Source organism: Erinaceus europaeus, chromosome 17 (assembly GCF_950295315.1).
Source record: "Erinaceus europaeus chromosome 17, mEriEur2.1, whole genome shotgun sequence".
In the NCBI taxonomy this organism is placed as follows: domain Eukaryota; kingdom Metazoa; phylum Chordata; class Mammalia; order Eulipotyphla; family Erinaceidae; genus Erinaceus; species Erinaceus europaeus.
In genome coordinates, this window is record NC_080178.1 from 69,127,152 (window position 1) to 69,146,982 (window position 19,831).

The 19,831-nt window shown below is 39.4% G+C and overlaps 1 non-coding gene across 1 annotated transcript; it reads right to left on the bottom strand.

The window, feature by feature from the left end:
- Positions 1-19,370: 19,370 nt before the first annotated feature.
- Positions 19,371-19,474, bottom strand: LOC132534132 (U6 spliceosomal RNA). The gene has a single exon (XR_009545809.1). It is a non-coding gene; the product is annotated as a U6 spliceosomal RNA (small nuclear RNA).
- Positions 19,475-19,831: the final 357 nt, after the last annotated feature.

A 19,831-nucleotide genomic window follows, 5' to 3' on the forward strand; every position in this document is an offset into this window, starting at 1 on the left:
TACACATCCTCAGGCTGTGTGCTAGTCTTCAGGGACTACAACTGGGGAGTGAGAAGGTTTGAAAGATCAACCCTAACCTCTAGGGAGAGAAGAGAGACTTGAGACCGAGTTCATATCTAATCGCTAATCAATTAGATGATGCTTCTGGAATGAAACCTCCGTACCAATCCATTCAGATAAGCGTGAAAGTTAGTGAACACATCAAGCTGCTGTAAGGGTAACCTACTTATAGAACAGAAATAAGTTCTATGCCTTTCTCTGATACTTTGCCTTATGTGTTTCTTTGATTTCATTATTTGTCAGTTGTATTTATACAATATTTATTTACTTATTAGAGAGAGAGAGAGAGAGCAACCAGAACATACAACTTAGCATTGACATCTGGTGAAATTGAATCTAGAACTCCAGGGCCCTCAAACATATAAGAAAACTGAGCTATCTCCCATCTCCCTGACACTGAGTTGTTTTATAATAAACCATTAATAGAGAGCTGTTCTAGCAAGTCAGCTAATTCCAAGAGAAGGTCAGTCAGGAGACCCAGGCTGGCATCTGAAGAGGGGGCAGTTGTGTGGAGATGAGGTTTTAGCTTGTTGGAATATGATGTTAGATAAAAGTGAATTAAATTGTAGTGTAAAATGGGGAATCTGAACAAAAGCTACCACACCTGGGGTTCAGGAAAATTGAGTTTATTATTAATGCTGAACTAAAATGAGCTCAGGCTACAAGTTCTGTGACCCAAATTTCAGTAGAGTTTCTTCTTATAGTAACACAGTCCACAAAGAAAGGTTGGCTAATGATTCAGCAGGACCAGGAGATTGGCAGAGGTAATAAAAGGCTTAACGCTCTCCGGGCCACACAAACACCAGAAAATGGAGTGTGATTAAGCCTGGAAGTTACGGATGTCCTAAAAACCTGGTACAAATATTTGCAATTATTTTTATACATTACTTCAGTAGGACACCCAGCTGGCTTCTGGAGAGTCAAAACATAGTTTAAGTGAAGGCAGAGATGTCCTATGGATAAAAACTGTTGTATGTAAAAAATAACAAAAAACAGGACAAGAGTCAAGGAATGTAATTTTGCTTCAGAAGTTAGGATGTAAGGATGCAAGTTAGGATGTAACTAAGTGAAGAGTTTAAGTTATAAAGTCTTTATTATATCCTACTAGTATATGAATTAAGAACAAAAACACTTTACCTAACAACTATATTAACAACTTATATTCTGATTTAGAAGTAATAAAATTCTAAAGGGTCTTAGAGAATTATATGGAATTGTCATTTGTGTCTCTGCCTAGAATAGAGACTACTTTGAGTTTTAATGTTTTATTGCTCATAGTATTGTTTAAAAATCAGTTTACTGTATAGACTATCTGTAACTGAAGACACTGATACTATTTTAATGATAAGTTTCCATAAAACGTGAATTCAGCATAGATAAAAAGAAATAATAGAATGCAAATGTGTTACCTGATCAAAAACAAAGCCACACAACATATACAGGCACATGCTACCACACTGGAGTCAGATAGTAATCTTGAGAACTTAAAACATGCATTTTTATAAAAACAGAGAAAGACTAGACATATGTGGTACCCTGGGCATTTATAAATATATTTAAAAGATCGAACAAGAACAATTAAGTCTAAGCTGAGCTGTTTAACCAAGCCTATTGATTGCTAGTTACTTCACAGTGGAGAAAGTAAAGTAAATTTTGAAAGCAAAATCAAGACAAGAAGCAACAAAGAGAGAAATAGACAAAGGGAGAGAACTTGCTGACACAGTTTTTAAGTCTATACATTTCATAAAGGTGTAAAAATCACTAAATCATGTAAAATTTGTCTTGAAAATAACAGAGTAAAAATAATGTGTCCAGAGATGTAGTTGATACATTTACAGCATTAAATCTATATAGAGAGAATCTCATAATGTGAGAGGCATTGGGAAATAGATTTGGGATGTCTTTTGCCAGAGTCATTTTTCAAATTTCAGAACTGGTAATTAGACTTCCCACAATTTTTCCAGGGGATTCTTGCTCTACTGGGAAAATTTCCATGTACCTTATGATAGTAAAAAACCATAATTTAAAAACTGCCTTTTATCCTTGGCTTAGCTTTGACTTCCACTGTTCCCACCCACTGATGTAGGAGGCCTTCAGTCTCACTAAGTACATTCCATTTTATAAATGAGACTAGGCAACCATTTGACAGACCTCCATTCTCTAACACTTCCCTCCCAGTGTTAATTTCTTTCTGTCTGTGAAAACATTATTAGTCTGGAATAATAGCTCAAATGTTTCTGCTCTGGAGAAATCTGAGGCAGAATTTACTTCATCTGTAGAGCTTTCCACCTGTTTCTAATTTGACCCTAATCACATTTATTTACATATCTCTTCAAATAAACCCTGGGTTCTTGAGTTATAGGACAATGTCTTCCGTTATTCATATTCCCAGTGCTTAGGGGCCAAATATTCTCTAATTTCAGTAATAACTTAATAAATGACTGAAGAGAGGATGAAACAAATTGCATTTTTTTTTCTTAAAGAAATCTGTATACACCAACTTGGATAGCTACATAATTTTTTTCTTTTAATTTTATGACCTTTACTGCATTACTGCAGGTTAATTTTTTTTTTCTGCTTTCCTGCCAAGTTTCTCCCACCTTCTCCTTCTTCAAATTATACCATATTGTACTGCTTGCCCTCCCCCCTTTATCGGGGGATTAATGTTTTTCAGTTTCCAGTAAATACTATAGTTTGTGCATGCATTATGCATAACATTTCTCAGTTTTCCACATAACAATACAACCCCCACTAGGTCCTCTGTCATCCTTTTCCAGGACCTGTACTCGCCCCCCACCCACCCCTGAATCTTTCACTTTGGTGCAATACACCAACTCCAGTCCCGGTTCTGCTTAGCGTTTTCGAAATACCAGTTTAATGTTCTGAGAGATGGGAGTTTCAGCCTTGAAATTATATTCAGATACCGTATTCATACTGAACAAGGACAATTGGACATCTCGATATGCTGAGGCTTGCATGTGGTGTACACAGTTGGGCATACATCCACAAGGACCCTGGTTCAAACCCCAGGTTTCCTTGTGAAGGGAGGTGGAGAGAAGACAAAGCTCCATGAGCGGTGAAACAGTGTTGTAGGTATCTCTCCCACTTCCTACTCAATTTCTCTCTGTCACTTAAAAAAAAAATTTTAGGGGACAGGTTGTGGCACACATGCTACCACGCACAAGGACCCGCTCAAGGACCTATGTGCAAGTTCCAGCTCCTAACTGCACCTAACTACAGCAGGGATACTTCACAAGTGGTAAAGCAGTTCTGCAGGTATCTGGCTCTCTCATCTTTTCTATCCCCCCTCCCCTCTCAATTTCTTGCTGTCTTAGTAAATAAAATAGAAAAAAAAAAATAAAAAGAACTTGAAGACAAGAGTAAGACAGGAGAAGCAGAATGAGACCAAAGTGCTTGACATGAGTAGTTGGGAATCTGGCATAGCCATTCCTCAGCATGGAGAAGGATATAGAAACCCGTTCTGCAGAGAGGTCCTGTCTGACTGTCAGTTGTTTGACACTGGACAAATTAATGAAGCTCTCTGATGCTCCGTTTCCACCTCTGTATTCCCTGTCTGTTGACTTTACAACCACGTTGTCAGATTCAAGAAATTGAATATGAAGGATGGTCATGCCCAGTCTTCACTATAGTTGCCTATGGAGCGCTGAAATAGTCTGTAAGTACTCGTTATTGATAATTGGATCACTTAATGATGACTTTTTTAGTCAATGCCAGGCTACTCCAGCATCTGGGGCCCTAGTCAGTCAATCCTTGGGTTCTCCCATAGATAAAATAGACTCAGACCTCTAACAGACCCCTCTCCCCACCATCACTGGTCACTTCCATTAGGAAGGTCATTATAAACTCTCTCGTGGGCCTCTTCAGGACCTTGCCCTCACTGTAGAGCAGCAATAGTAGAGACGGCCCCACTCTCTGAAGGGAGGCTGAATCAGTCTATTCTGCCACTCCAGGAAGACTGGTTCTGAAATAAGTGCAGCCTAGAATGTTCCCAGCTGTGACCATGGACTGTGAGCTCAGACTGACAAGAACTCAGGTCACACGGGCTTCTGTGCTTAATGTGAATGTATATCGGTCCTGGGTCAGGTGGATGGAGTAAACAGTTAAGTATATTTATATATGTTCTATAAGTTTGGGAGCTACTCTCTGCCCTAAAACAAATTCCATTAATGTGAAATAATTATTATTTGCACTCAAAGTCTAGAAACAACCACCAATCAGGAGCTACATCAGAGAAATACTATCTTCTAAAAATCACATTACTAGGCTTCTTATTTTCTATTACTTCTCCTTCTCTCTACATAAGCCAAGGCTCACCAGAGAACATAACACTAGAATGCCTAACCACTATAATCAAGTAAGAAAGAGATATCAAAGGAATTCATATTGAAAAGGATATTGCTAAATTATCATTATTTGAAAATGACATGATATTATCCCTACATAATCCCAACAACTCTAAAAAAAAACTACTGGAAATCATCAATAAATTCAGTTAAATAGCAGGATAAAAAAATCAATATTCATAAATTTCTGGCATCCCTATAGTAATGAGCCAGAAAAGGGAACTGAAGGAAGCAATCCCATTTACAATTGAACCACAAAAGGTATCTGGGAGCAATTCTAACAAATAAGATGAGTGACCTTTACAATGAAAACTATAGGATATTGTTAAAATAAATAGAGAATGACACAAAGAAATAGAAGAACAGAGCTTGTTTGTGGATTGAAAGAATTAAGTACTGTTAAATTGTCTGCCCTACCAAAAACAATTATAGATTCAATGCAATCCCTATCAAAATCCCAATGACATGCTTCAACGAAATTCAAGCTTATTCAAAATTTACATGAAACAGCAAAATTCATAAATAGCCAAACATGTGTGATTAGGACTGGGGGGGGATGGAATCATCACAATCCCAAACTTCAGTTTACACTATAAAGAAGTAGTAATTAAGGGGCTAATTACATGTGCACAGCGGGGCTAAATGCACATGGTACCAAGCTCAAGGACCAGCATAATGATCCTGGCTTGAGGCCCCAGCTCCCCACGTGCATGGGGGTCGCTTCACAGGTGGTGAAGCAGGTCTGCAGGTGTCTGTCTTCTCCTCTCTCAATTTCTCTCTGTCCTATCCAACAGCAACAACAGCAATGGCAACAATAACAATAACTAGGGCAACGAAATGTGAAAAAATGGCCTCCTGGAGCAGTGGATTCATAGTGCCGGCACCAAGCCCCAGAGATAACCCTGAAGACAAAAAAAAAAAAAAAAAGAGTCATTAAAACAATGTGGTACTTGAACAAAAAAGGATTTTGAACCAATGAAACAGAATACAGAGCCCAGAACTAAAACCACACATGTACAGGCACCTAGTATCTGAAAACAGAGCCAGAACTGCCTAACAGGGAGAAGAAGATCTCTCCAAAAATGGTGCTGGGAGAACTGGACAGTCTCCTGTAGAAAAGTGAAACCAGATCAGCATTTAACACCATGCATTCAAATTAGCTCCAAATGAATAAGAGATCTGTATATTACACCTAAAACTATAAGATACATAGACGAACATACTCGTGAAGCATTGCAGGATCTTAACACCAAAGATATATTTGAAGACTCAACCCCATGAGCAAGGGAGACTAAAACAAGGTTAGATAAATGAGACTATATCAAATCAAGTATCTTCTGCACAACAAAAGAAAACTTTACAAAGCTAAGCAGGCAAACCTGAAACTGGGTGAAGATATCTGCACACCATACAACTGACTGATATAAACATCTATAAAGAACTCATACAAGGGGATCGGGCGGTAGTGCAGCGGGTTAAACGCACATGATATGAAGCACAAAGACCAGAGTAAGGATCCTGGGTTTGAGAACCCAGATCCCCACCTGCAGGGGGGTCGATTCACAGGCGGTGAAGCAGGTCTGCGGGTGTCTATCTTTCTCTCCCCTTCTATGTCTTCCTCTCCTCTCTCCATTTCTCTCTGTCCTATCCAACAACAACAGCAATGACAATACTAACACCAAGGGCAACAAAAATGGAAAAAATGGCCGCCAGGAGCAGTGGATTCGTAGTGCCAGCACCGAGCCCCAGCAATAACCCTGGAGGTAAAATAAATTAAAAAAAATAAAAAAGAACTCATACATTTCAACAAAATGGAAGAAGAAACAACCCAATATAAAAGTGGGCAGAGGATATGAATAGAATTTTTTTTTTTTTCCTCCAGGGTTATCGCCAGGACTCTATGCCTGCACTAGGAATCCACCTCTGCTGGAGGCCTTTTTTTTTTATCCTTTTTTTCTTTCTATTTTTTTTTATTAGATAGGAAAAATAGGTATTGAGAGAGGAGGGGAAGTTAGAGAGAGAAATACAGACACCTGCATACCTACTTCACCTCTAGTGAGGCAGACTCCCTGTAGGTGGGGAGTGGGGACTCAAACCCAGGTCCTTGTGCTTGGTGATATGTGTGCTTAACTGGGTGTGCTCATGCCTGGCGCCTTAAAGACAATTCTTTCTTTTAAAAAAATTATAATTTTTATTTACAAAATGGAGACACCGACAAGACCATAGGATAAGAGGGGTACAATTCAACACAGTTCCCACCACCAGACCTCCATATCTCATCTCCTCCCCTGACAGCTTTCCTATTATTTATTCCTCTGGGAGTATGGGCCCAGGATCATGATGGGGTACAGAAGGTGGAAGGTCCAGCTTCTGTCTTTAAAGAAGAAATATACATGGCCTACAGGCATATGTAGAAATACTCCATTTCACTCATTAGAGAAATATCAATTAAAACCACATTGAGATTCCACCTCACACTTGTGAGAATGGCCTTCATTAACAAAACAGGAAAGGATAAGTGTTGTTGGAAAAGATGTGGAGACAGAGGAACTCTACTACATTGCTGGTGGGAATGCAAACTGATGCAGCCTTTACAGAGAACAGTGTGAAGAATTCCTATACAAATACAAATGGAAATGCCTATGAGCCATTAATATCGTCACTGAGTAGTTACCCAAAAAAACATGAAAACACCAATTCAAAGGGACATACTGACCCCCTCATTCAAAGCTGCACTGTTCACGACTGCTAACATGGAAACAACCTAAATGACCATCAACTCATGACTAGATACGGAAGTTATGGGACATGTATTAAAATGGAGTACTACTTAGGAATTAAAAAGATGATATTGTAGGGGCTTGGTTGAGGTGCGCCTGGTTGAGTGCACGTTACAACATGCAAGGATCCAGGTTCAACCCCCCAGTCCCCACCTGCAGGAGGAAAGCTTCAGAAGTGGTGAAACAGGGCTTCAGGTGTCTCTCTCCTTCTCTGTCTCTCCCTCCCTATCAATTTTAGGCTGTCTCTACCCATAAATAAATAAAGATAATAAAACATTTGTAACAAAGATGATATTGTGTCCTTTGGGACAAAAAGGACAGAACAGGAGGTAATTATGCTCAGTGAAGTAAGTAAGGAAATAAAAGACAACTCCTGGATGGTTTCTCTCATTTGTGGAATACAGAGAAAAGAAACACAGGACCTTGGAAGAAAATATAGTCAACACATATGTAAGAACTTGGGAGAACTATGGTGGTTATTGTTGGGGGAGTTAGCACAGCTTCGGTGGTGGAAATGGTGTGGAACTATACCCCTATTATCTTATTTATTTGTTTTTTGCCTCCAGGGTTATTGCTGGGGCTCTGTTCCTGCACCACAAATCCATTGCTCCTGGAGGCTATTTTTTCCCCCTTTTGTTTCCCTGTTTTTTTTTTTTTATCATTGTTGGTTTTATTATTATTACTGTTGTTGTTGATGTCATCATTGTTGGATAGGACAGAGAGAAATAGAGAGAGGAGGGGAAGACAGAGAGGGGGAGAGAAAGATAAGACACCTGCAGACCTGCTTCACTGCCTGTGAATCGACTCCCCTACAGGTGGGGAGCTGGGGGCTGGAACCGGGAGCCTTATGCCTATCCTTGTGCTTTCCGACACGTGCACTTAACCTGCTGCACTACTGCCTCACTCCTGACCCCTATTATCTTATAATCTTATAAATCACTAATATAAAAAGGAAGAAAAAAGGTTAAAAAGAATCAATCTATTGAATGCATACTAATAATATGGAGAGCCAGAAGCTTAATGAAATATAGATAATTAATAATAATAATAATAATAATATAGAAAGCTTATCTATATGTGGAATAGAGGGTAAGGAAAACCATTGATGTAGTTAGTACAGTCCATGTCAGAGTCTTAGAGAGCCTTAGAATAGGTCCATCTAAAGTCTCAATAATCAGATTCACTGAATGTGAAGAAAAGGAGAAGATGGGTGACTCATCTCACATACACACAAAGTGCAATTTTCCATTTTTCTTTCACATTTTTTTTATTCGAGCCCTAATACAGGTGCCAGGTTATATGTCACAGCATTGAAGGCTACCTTCTTTACTCCATCTATCAACCCCTTTGCTAATCTCTTTTGCAAACAGCCTTGATTACACACTCAGAAATAATATTTTACTAGCTGTTTGGACATCTTTCAGCCCTGTCAAGTTGACTCCTAAAATTACCACCACAGCCTCTTAACTACTCATGCTTCCTCCCCTTCTTTTACCTCCCTTTTCCCTTTCCCTCCCCTCTTTACTTTTCCCTTCCCCTGTTCTCCTCTTCCTCTTTTCTTTTTTCTTCCTCTAGTCAGGGTTGTTGTTAAATAGTTTATGTTCCAAAAGAATGAAACAGAAGGAGAAATAGGCTTGAGTTCATTAAGGGAATACTTGATTGAACTAAAAATCAGATATTTTGATGACAGAGTTCAATAAAAATGGACATACAATATTGAAGACAGTGCACAATCTTATTTCCACTAGATGTCATCCGTCCCATTAAAATACACATGTATCCTTAAGAATAGCATTTAGCATTGAGTTCTCTCCTTAATGCACTGAACTTTCTCAGTATGGATACATGAGATGGATCCCATAATTTATTTTTCTCTAACAAGTTTTTATTTGTACCTGCTAGGTATCAGCTTGCCTGATATATTAGAGGAAGTGGTGTTTATGCTTCTTAAAATCTCATAGTCAAATCCATGGGGGGGGGGGAGGGAGACAAGTAGCATGCTTTAGTGTGATTTAAAAAAAAAGTAACATTTACAGATAGATTATTTGTAGGTATATGAAGAAGGGGTGAACTCTTTATAAAGACAAGGACTGAGGTAAGTCCCGCTATGAGAACATCTCTGCCTACATCCTTTCTGGATTCTCTTCTTTGTCCAGTAAGCCTTCTCTGTCCCAAAGAGCTATTATTCTTGAACTAGCTTAGCTGTGCAGCAAGTTAAATCTCAGATAGGCAGAGCCCATCGTATGCTATCAATGAGTTTAGCAGGCTATGATTTTTACTCTTCATGTTCCCCTTCTCTGCCTCCCAGCTTTATGTGTATATCAGCATTTGGCTTGCAATGTAAAATAGAGAGGGTTGAACCAAATGCCTCCATAACATCTTTTCACCTCTTTAGATTCACTGTTCTCAAAAAGGCTCAATATGAAAATATTCAGCCAGAACATTTTCTACATTAATTTTTCTTCTAAAGAAAATGAAATTGCAGTATCTTTATAGTTATTGCTATCATTTCATCTAGGCCAATAGTGTTCTGAGAATTCCTAGCAATTTTGAAAATGCCATTTATTTTTTTTTTATCTAGATATGCCTTTCTTACACAATTAATCATATTTCAGGTCATTGGGGGAAATAGAAATACTATTCTTCTTATAATACTAATGACCCACACCTTCTTTCTCACTCATTCATCTGAGAATACCAATGAAGTTTTTAAGAAGGCAGGTGGGCTAATGAAATAGTTCAGCTGGATAGTATGCTGTTTTGCCATGTGCCTGGACTAGGTTTGAGTCCAGCTCTCATCACAATGAAAGAAGCTTTGCTATTATGGTCTCTTTCATCATGCCTCTGTCTCTATCTCTGTTTCTTGCCATCTGAAAAAAAAATTCTGCTCTTAGGGGTAAATCCCTAGTGATTACACACACACACACACACACACACACACACACACACACACACACACACACGAAGAAAAGAAGAAAAGCAAGATTATTGTACCCATTAATTATATAATATGCCACAGGAACCATGGAGCCAGTGTAATGATAACAAAAAGGAAACCACTATTCTTTCTTGTTCATTAAAGTAGAAATAATATTGATGTATAATTTCTGATATATCAGTATATCAGAAATGCAATATTAGTTCATTCATTTAACAGTATGGCCAATGTATGAGAAAACATGCTGTTCTACTTATTGATAATTATTCTGTTAGTGAAAAAAGGGAGATTTTTGGTTAAAGAATCAATATCTTCAAAAGTCTTTTTTGGGGAGACGGGTGGTAGCGCAGCGGGTTAAGCTAATGATTTCATTAGTCCACGCAATGACTGGCATAAGGATCCCGGTTCGAGCCCCTGGTTCCCCACCTGCAGGGGAGTCGCTTCACAGGCAGTGAAGCAGGTCTGCAGGTGTCTGTCCTTCTCTCTCCCTCTCTGTCTTCCCTTCCTCTCTCCATTTCTCTCTGTCCTATCCAACAACAACAACAACAACGACAACAACAATAACTACAACAACAATAAAACAACAAGGGCAACAAAAGGAAATAAATAAATATTTTTTAAGAAAAGTCTCTTTTGTTGCTTTCTTGGGATAAATGCTACTCAGACCATGTCAGGCTCAGCCTATCCAGCTGACTGTGAGGACAGTGAGAAAGGGAGAAAAAAACAATACACTTACTTGTTTAAATCGAACAGTTTCCATACAGTCTTATTTCGAGAGATACCTGGTCAGGTTTAAATAAAGGCACCTTTCTGAAAATTCTACATTTAAACATATCAAATTCCTAATTAAACCTCACTGAAGCTTCACAAGTCAGAACTTCATAGAAAAACATGGTCCTCCTGGGACTGATAAGAGCAAGAGCTGACAATGCAGGAATGAGAGCATCACCTTTTTTAAAATCATGAACAGATTGAAGGGTGATTCTGTTTATATTAAAGAAACACTCTTTGATAATCTATCTCTCTGAAGCAACTTTCTTGTATGGAATCTTGCCTTTTCCTGCACTGGTGTCAGATAGGTTTCATGATCATAGATAATCAGCCATATGGTTCTAGCGCCTTGGACTCTGTTTTATATAGGGGTCCCATCTTATAAATAAATGCTGAGGAACTGACTCATTTGCAAGCTTGCTTCAAAGTCCTCTTTTGCAAAAATGAAACACTACAATCTCATTTCACTGCTAGTAGCAATTACAGTTAACATTCACTGGGCATTTAAAATATAAGCTACTCTATTTTCTTTTTTTTTCAATATCTTATTTATTCCCTTTTGTTGCCCTTGTTGTTTTATTGTTGTAGTTATTATTGTTGTTGTTGTTGTTGGATAGGACAGAGAGAAATGGATAGAGGAGGGGAAGACAGAGAGGAGGAGAGAAAGATAGACACCTGCAGACCTGCTTCACTGCCTGTGAAGCGACTCCCCTGCAGGTGGGGAGCTGGGGTTAAGCTACTCTATTTTCTTCCCTGATCCAGCTTTCTGGTCCTTTTTCCAACCATGACACCATCACCCCCAGACAATATCTTAGCTTACCTGCATATTGGATGCCAGGCACAGGCAAAAACTAGTTGGACTATGGCCCCTTGGAATATACCTAAAATAGACCTACTAGCTTTTTCCAAAATGGAGACCCCAAATCTCCATCCACAATATTCTTGCCTTAGCTTCATAATTAGTCAACAATTTTCTCTGATTTCTATCTGAACTTTTTTAGCCATCAGGTTCCAGGTGCTACCATGATGCCAATCGGAACGGACTTCCTTGGACAGACGACCTGACCAATATGTCCTGGAGCCCCTCCTCCCCCAAACCCCGTCCCACTAGGGAAAGAGAGAGACAGGCTGGGAGTATGGATCGACCTGTCAATGCCCATGTTTAGCGGGGAAGCAATTACAGAAGCCACCATAATGCACCCTCTAATGATCCTGGGTCCATACTCCCAGAGGGATAAAGAATAGGAAAGATATCAAGGGATGGGATGGAATATGGAGCTCTGGTGGCAAGAACTGTGTGGAACTTACCCCTATTATCCTATGGTCTTGTCAGTGTTTTTCCATTTTATAAATAAAAACTTAAAAAAAAATACAAGATACTGCCCTCAATATTATTCAGTGTGAGAGACTACATATACACATACACACATACATATACATATATACACACATGTACACATACAGACACACACGCATAAACATGCACATATACACATACATATACATTGTCTTTTCTATCAAAGGGTAGCTTAGGTACCTTCATTTCTCTCTCTTTTTTTAAAAAAAATATTTGTTTATTTTTTCCCTTTTGTTGCCCTTGTTGTTTTATCATTGTTGTGGTTGTTGTTGGATAGGATAGAGAGAAATCGAGAGAGGAGGGGAAGACAGAAAGGGGGCGAGAGAGATAGACACCTGCAGATGGGCTTCACTGCTTGTGAAGTGACCCCCCCCCACACACACACACACAGGTGGGTAGCCGGGGGCTCAAACCGGGATCCTTAACGGCGGTCCTTGGGCTTGGCACCATGTGTGCTTAACCCGCTGCACTACTGCCCTAACTCCCAACCCCCACTTCTCTCTCTCTCTGTCTCTCAAAAAAAAAAATATATATATATTAACTTATTATTGAATAGAGGCAGAGAGAAACAGAGAGGGAAAGAGACACACCTGCAGTCCTGCTTCACCACTTGTGAAGCTTTCCCCCTGCAGGTGGGGGACCAGGGGCTTGAACCCGGATCCTTGTGCACTGTAATGTGTGCACTTAAGCAGATATGCCCCTATCCGGCCCCTCCATTTCTTTTACTAGAAATGCGCAATTCGATCTGTCTGAGTCCTGCTGGCAGTCAAGTAGCTCTAAGATAAGAACGCGGGATTTGTGTTGACCCTCAGGCTCTTCCTTCTTTTCTCTCCTCTTGGACAACTTCCTTAGCCATCTGTGATAAAGTCGTGAAGACTTGCCTCCAGTCAGTGGAGGAAAAGGTTCAGTTTCAAGTCTGTGTTAGGCATAAAAGCTGGACAGCCTTCCCACCACATGTGCTTACTGCTGGATTTCAGGTAGGTTGGCCCCCTTCCGCAGAAGTATAAAATAGATCTTACAAATTTGTTCGCGTGTGCATGCCTTCTCATTTTGGTGCTTCAAACATTTCTACCATCATGAATTGACTAATGTGTGTATTACTAGACAATAAATTTCAATTGCAATTTATTTACTTGCCACCAGGGTTATGGCTGGGGCTCAGTGCCTGCACTACTCCATTTGCTTCAGACAACCCTTTTCTTCTTTTTAGTTACAGAATGAGATAGGGAGAGAAGAGAAAGGAGAAACAACCCACTACTCTGAATATTTTGAAGCTCCCCTCTGGTTGGACTTCCCTTGTGTTGCCTGGGGCTCCAGCACTGACCTTGCACATGGCAGTGAGCACACTGTATTGGGTAAGATCCCTTCTGTTCCCTCTAAACTGTGCTTCAAAAGAACCCGAGATGAGGGTCTTTGCATGTGGCTAAAAACCATGAGCATGCAAACTGAAACTGGTTATGAAATCCTGCTTTCTGGCTGCCAGCTATGAGAAGGAAGAATGTTAATTTGCTATTTATGCTTTTCACTGAAGTCTCCACTGAATTTGGGATATGTAAAAGCTTATGAACATTATAGGTATGACATCCACATAAAAGTAAATTATAAGTTGGCATAACCACTTCTCCAATAAGCATTAGTATGCTTTATTATGCAGCTAATTGGCCTTGCACTCTCAATTATTAGCAAAGGCAGTTTCTCACAAAGGCATGCCTATATCTGCCTTTTAATACCTGACATACCACAAGGAACACAAGTATAGGCTTTCAGGAAACATTTTATTGAAATCTAACATGCATAATAATGTGTATTTGTAAAGCACTGCTCATGGAGACATCTAAACTATCTGAATCAAATTTCTTTGGAACTGAAGGTGAGGGAGTTGTAAATTTGTGCCCTGATTCTCTTCTTTTCTTTCTTTTACTCCTCCCCCCCCTTCTCTCTCTTTTGCCTCCTGGGTCTTTGCTGGGGCTCATCCTCCATTACAAATCCACTGCTCCTGTGACCATTTTTTTTGATTATTTCGGATAGGACAGAGAGAAATTGAGAGGGGAGGGGAGATAGAGAGGGAGAAAGATAGACACCAACAGACCTGCTTTACCTCTTGTGAGTGGGGAGCCAGAGGCTCAAAAAAGATCCTTGTGCTTTGTATTATGTGCTCTTAACCCTGTGTGCCACCGGCCCTAAAAAACAAACAGCAATATTAAGAGTATAATTTGGGCATCTCTAAAGGCTCATAATATATCATGACACCATGAATCCTCTGCACACACACACACACAAAAAGCCACCACCCAGTTCCCTGCCATGATTATCAATGACCAATCCTTCACTTAGCTGATTCACTTTCTTATAACTAAGCAAGAAGGAATTAAAAGGAAGGAATCAAGAAGATCCTTGCCTCTCCTCAATTTGCAAGCTAGGAATTATCACTACAAGGAAGCATTAAAAGAACCCTTAGGGTTTGAAAACAGACATTTGTATAGAAGAATTCAAAGGACTTCTCCCTCTCTGTGTAGCTGCCCTGGGGCCAGGGAAATGGAGCTCCATCCAGCACCACCCCTTTTCCATGAGGTCATAAAATGCACCTTCCAGGCTCTGCCAGAGAGAAACCTGGAAACCTTTAAAAGGTTGTGACAAAGGAGGTGGATTTAGCATGAGGTATCTCTATTTACACATAGCACGATATCTGTTTTCCCTTAATTTCACTTCTAATAAAGCACTTTTCTCACACAGATAAGGTTATGGGACACTTCTGGGCCAGGAGCAGGTAAACCCAGAGACGCCTAATTTGGTGTTATATTTCTGTCTCAGTTCATTCTTTTCATGATAAAATGTAAACTCGGGGGAATTGAGACACACGTACATGTAAATAATATCTGTTGACCCTCAGTAGGAAAAGACACATCAAGATTTCACAAATTGTCTGTGTGTCACCAGGAATTAAACTCAGCATAAATGTCTTATCTCTTTTGCTTGTTAATCAGAAGTCTGTGTACTATGAAGTATATCAAACAGTGTGGGGAGTTGGGCGATAGCACAGCGGGTTAAGCACAGGTGGCACAAAGCTCAAGGACGGGCATAAAGATCCCAGTTCGAGCCCCTGGCTCCCCACCTGCAGGGGGGGTCTGCAGGTGTCTATCTTTCTCTTCCCCTCTGTCTTCCCCTCCTCTCTCCACTTCTCTGTCATATCCAACAATGACAACAACAATAAAACAAGGGCAACAAAAGAGAATAAATAAATATATATAAAAATATATATAAAAATATAAAAAATCTGTGAAACCTAAGAAAGACTTTTATCTGCTGGATCATATACCTTAAATATGCATTTTCATGTTCAAAGTAACACTTCATAATTTGATAAAGCTCTTCATACAAGAAAGTTAGTAAACTGAGAGGCATTAGTTAAACTAATTTGGGGTTTAATTTTTTTTTAATGGGCAGAGGATTCATGATATCATTATATCTTATGAGCCATTAGATATACCCAAATGATTCTCCTAATATTTCTGTTTGTTCTTATTTGATTTAGAAGACAAATAATGCTCCCAGGAGAGAGTATAGTAGTTATGCAAAAGAGTTTTCTAGCCTTTCATGCCTGATATTCCAAGGTGCCAGGTTCAATCTCAAGAACCACTATCAGCCAGAACTAAGTAGTACTCTGTTAAAAAAACTTAATAAAGGATGAAAAACAAAACTATTGAGAGCTCTATTAGGGGAATTTCTGAGGGACAGCAAGGCTTGCCTGGAACCTCAGTTACTTAGGACTGTTAGTGCTGGGCAGGTAAATCAGAGAAACACCAAGTGCCCTCCAGGTGGCAGGGCCCACCTGTCCAGGGGAGGGTTCCAGTCAGGGCGGCCTGGTCAGGGACACAGGGCCCATCCACCTGTCCAGGGGGTGGGTGCCAGTTGGGGCAGCCTTGAGGGGTTCCTATAATCGGGGGTGCGGGCCTTTCTGGGTGATATCTGTCTCCTCATAACATTGTCTGAGACTATAGCCACTTCGTTTTGTGTGATCACGTTTCCCCTGTGAGTGGGGAAAGGTAGCATCTGGGAAGTAGTAGGGATGATTTTTCTAAGCACAAGGAAAGCCTTTACACTGTGTGTGTGTGTGTGTGGGGGGGGGGGGATCTTGAGAAACGTAGCTACAGCTAGGAAGCAGCGACACAATAAAAAAGACAAGTGATCTCAGATAACCCAGTGGGAACTTGGCTCCAGATGGGACTGGAACCCAGAATTTAAGAGAAAGAAGTATTCACAGATGGGCTTTTTCTCTTCATGGTCCTCCTGTATTCTGTCACACAAGCTGTCACTGCCACAAATACTGTTTCTGCACAACTTCTAACCTCCTATCTCTCTAATGAACAGTTTGCACTTTGCACAGCAGATCACTGAGTCATTTGTGATTTTTCCAAGTGACATCATGACCCAACTCCACCCTGGAAGTAAATTGCCCTGCTAGGATGGGGCACTTAACCAGCTGTGCCAGCAGCACCCAGCCCAGGAAATGAGCTTAAAACAATCAGTTGTTAATACACACAGGAGAAATCGCTTCTCAGAGTATTTACATCTTCCATAAAGCCAGTTAGTGACAAACCTGACTGTTCATGTAAATATATCTATTCCCACAGTTTACCATTAGTGATATATATTCTATAGGGTTCAACTTCCATCATGGTCATGGTAAGAGCTCAGATGTCACTATATCAACTAAACTTGTTACGCTAGAGTGAAACAAGGTAAAATGCTGTCTATTTATTGTATATTAGGATGTGTTAATATGCTAACTTTTAACTTTTAAAAGAAACAATAGTGTTGTGAAGATGAATATTAGAAAAATATGATGTTTACTGACTTCTTATGTATGCTGTGTAAAATGCTACCCACATAGGTTTATTTTATCTTTTAAAAATTAAGAACAGGGAGTAGGGTGGTAGTGCAGCAGGTTGAGTGCACGTGGCACAAAGCGCAAGGACTGGCGTAAGGATCCTGGTTCTAGCCCCCGGCTCCCCACCTGCAGAGGAGTCGCTTCACAAGCGGTGAAGCAGGTCTGCAGGTGTCTATCTCTCCCTCTCTCTGTCTTCCCCTCCTCTCTCCATCTCTCTGTCCTTTCCAACAATGACAGCATCAATAACAACAATAAAACAACAAGGGCAACAAAAGGGAATAAATAAATATTTAAAAAAATTTAAAAAATTAAGTACAATAGAACTATTATAGAGAACACAGAGAATTGAATTTGTTGAAATATCACAACTAATTACCACTTTTTAGGAAATAAGCCATGTTTTACTCAGAATTTGACATATTTTTAAATTCTATAATAGGTAGCAAGATAGGTCAACAACATTTTTTTCCTATTAAATGAGTTTCTTAGAGAGAAAACTGCACCCCTGGTTGAGTGCATAGGTTACAGTGCACAAGGACCCAGGTTTGAGCCCCCAGTCCCCACCTGCAGGGGGAAAGCTTTGCATGTGGTGAAGCAGTGCTGCTGTCTCTCTGTCTCTCCCCCTCTCTATCACCACCTTCCTTTTAGATTTCTGGCTATCTCTATCCAATAAATAAATAAATAAAGATAAAAAATTTAGAAAGAAGAAAAAGAGAAAAAAACTTGTTGGTTCATCTTTTTCTTGCTTCCTTGTTTATCCTCTTTAATCAATCGTATTTGGTTTAGAAGCTTAAACACCTATAGGTTATCAATGATTCTGTTCTGAATGATTAGCCACTGTTATTGATCTCTGAGTTTTGTTAGAGTTATCATTGGGGATACGTGCCTGCAAGATTCCTCTGTGCCCTTTGAACTTTTTTTTAAAATAGAATTGTAGACAGAGAGGGAGAGAGAGAGAAAGAGAGAGAGAGAGAGAGAGAGAGAGAGAGAGAGAGAGAGAATATGAGAATGGAACAGAATAGAATAGGAGAGAAGAGAAAACACAGTACTGTCCCACTGCTGATGAAGCTTCTCTGTGTAGGTCCTATATGGTAACTGGGGATTTGAACCTAACTCAGGGTTCTGGTATGTGCCTTGTCAGGGATCAAACCCATGCTCTCAAATCCTGCATTCTACTCCCAGAAGGACTTGCATGACTACAAAATGTCATATTTAGGACAGTCTCTCAACCAGCCTTTAAACAGTTAATGTTCATTATGCTATATTTTCTGTGTGACTCAATATATTTTTCATATATTTAGACACACATTTTAATATCTAAAAATTCCATCTGTGCTAATAACCACCTTTGCAACACCTAATATTTAGGGAACTAGTGGTACATATGTATAATGTATGTTAAAATGTTAACATAATAATTTCAGATTGCGTTTATAGATTTATTGACCAAAGAGTAGGTGATTATAACCCACTTTCTTGTAATACATATTTGATAGTTTCCTTCATGGGTATTCTAATTGAAGTGATGTGGTTAATTTAAAAAGAATAATAACCCTTTTTACATAAGACATGAATTATTTATCTTTTTAATCATTCAATACTTTCCTCTTTAACCTGTAAACAAAGTGGGGATTAGAATGACTCAATTCACCTCATGTGTAACTGAAGGAAAATTACTTCTCTTATCCAGTTTCCCAATTTTGAATTTGAAATAGTAATAGGCATAGTTGTGATGTAATATATTGCAATGTTTACAATGTAGTTGTATTATCTTCTAGTACAGCACGAAAGTTCCTGAGCAGTCATTAATATCACTACACCCTCTAGCCCACTGGAAAAGAGGTAAATTCATTTATATTAGTCATGTCATCAAATTTCACAGAAAGATCGGAAGAGAAAAAAGTTTATTCCAATTTAAGTTGGTAAGTGTGTCTGGAGATACTGTAGGTCATAGAACAAACTTCCAACAGAGTAAGTGGAAAGAGTGATCCTTCTCTTCCCTACCCTTCTCTTTACTTTTCCTTTCTACATTTATGTTTTCCTCTCCTTTTTGCTGAATTGAGTTAGGATGATAATAGTCTACACGTATCTAGGAATTCCTTTGGAACATGAGGAAGGAAGGTAGAGGGAAGTGCAGTAGAGGATATGACATGCACAGAAACTGGTAGAATAAACTTCAGTGGGTGTGAGGGGTATATAAATATTTTTTCTTTAAAATATGGAATGCTTCACCAATTGGTGTATCATCCTTGCACAGGGGCCGTGCTAATCTCTGTATCATTCCAATTTTACTATACGTGTTGCTGAAGCGAGCATGGTGTATTTTTCAGTATGATAGTAAGGAAGTAAAAGACAACAGGTCACAATGGGAATCCATTTTATATCCACCACAGACCAGTTCAGAACAGCCATTGGTCTTGGGTAGATATCAGTACAATGGTATTTCTAAGACTCTTCCTTGGATTAATTAAAGCAAAAATAATCTAACAAAATCACAATTCCAGGAAAAGGTTATTTCATGCTCCAGACTACAAACTACAAGTTTCAAGTTGGTTCGTTTTTCAGCTCTTATAAACCCCAAAATCCATCTCAGCTTTCTTAGAGAAAAGAAAGGGAACAACAGTGCCAAACATTTTGATGATTTGATTACTGTCCAGCCTCTAAATTGATAAG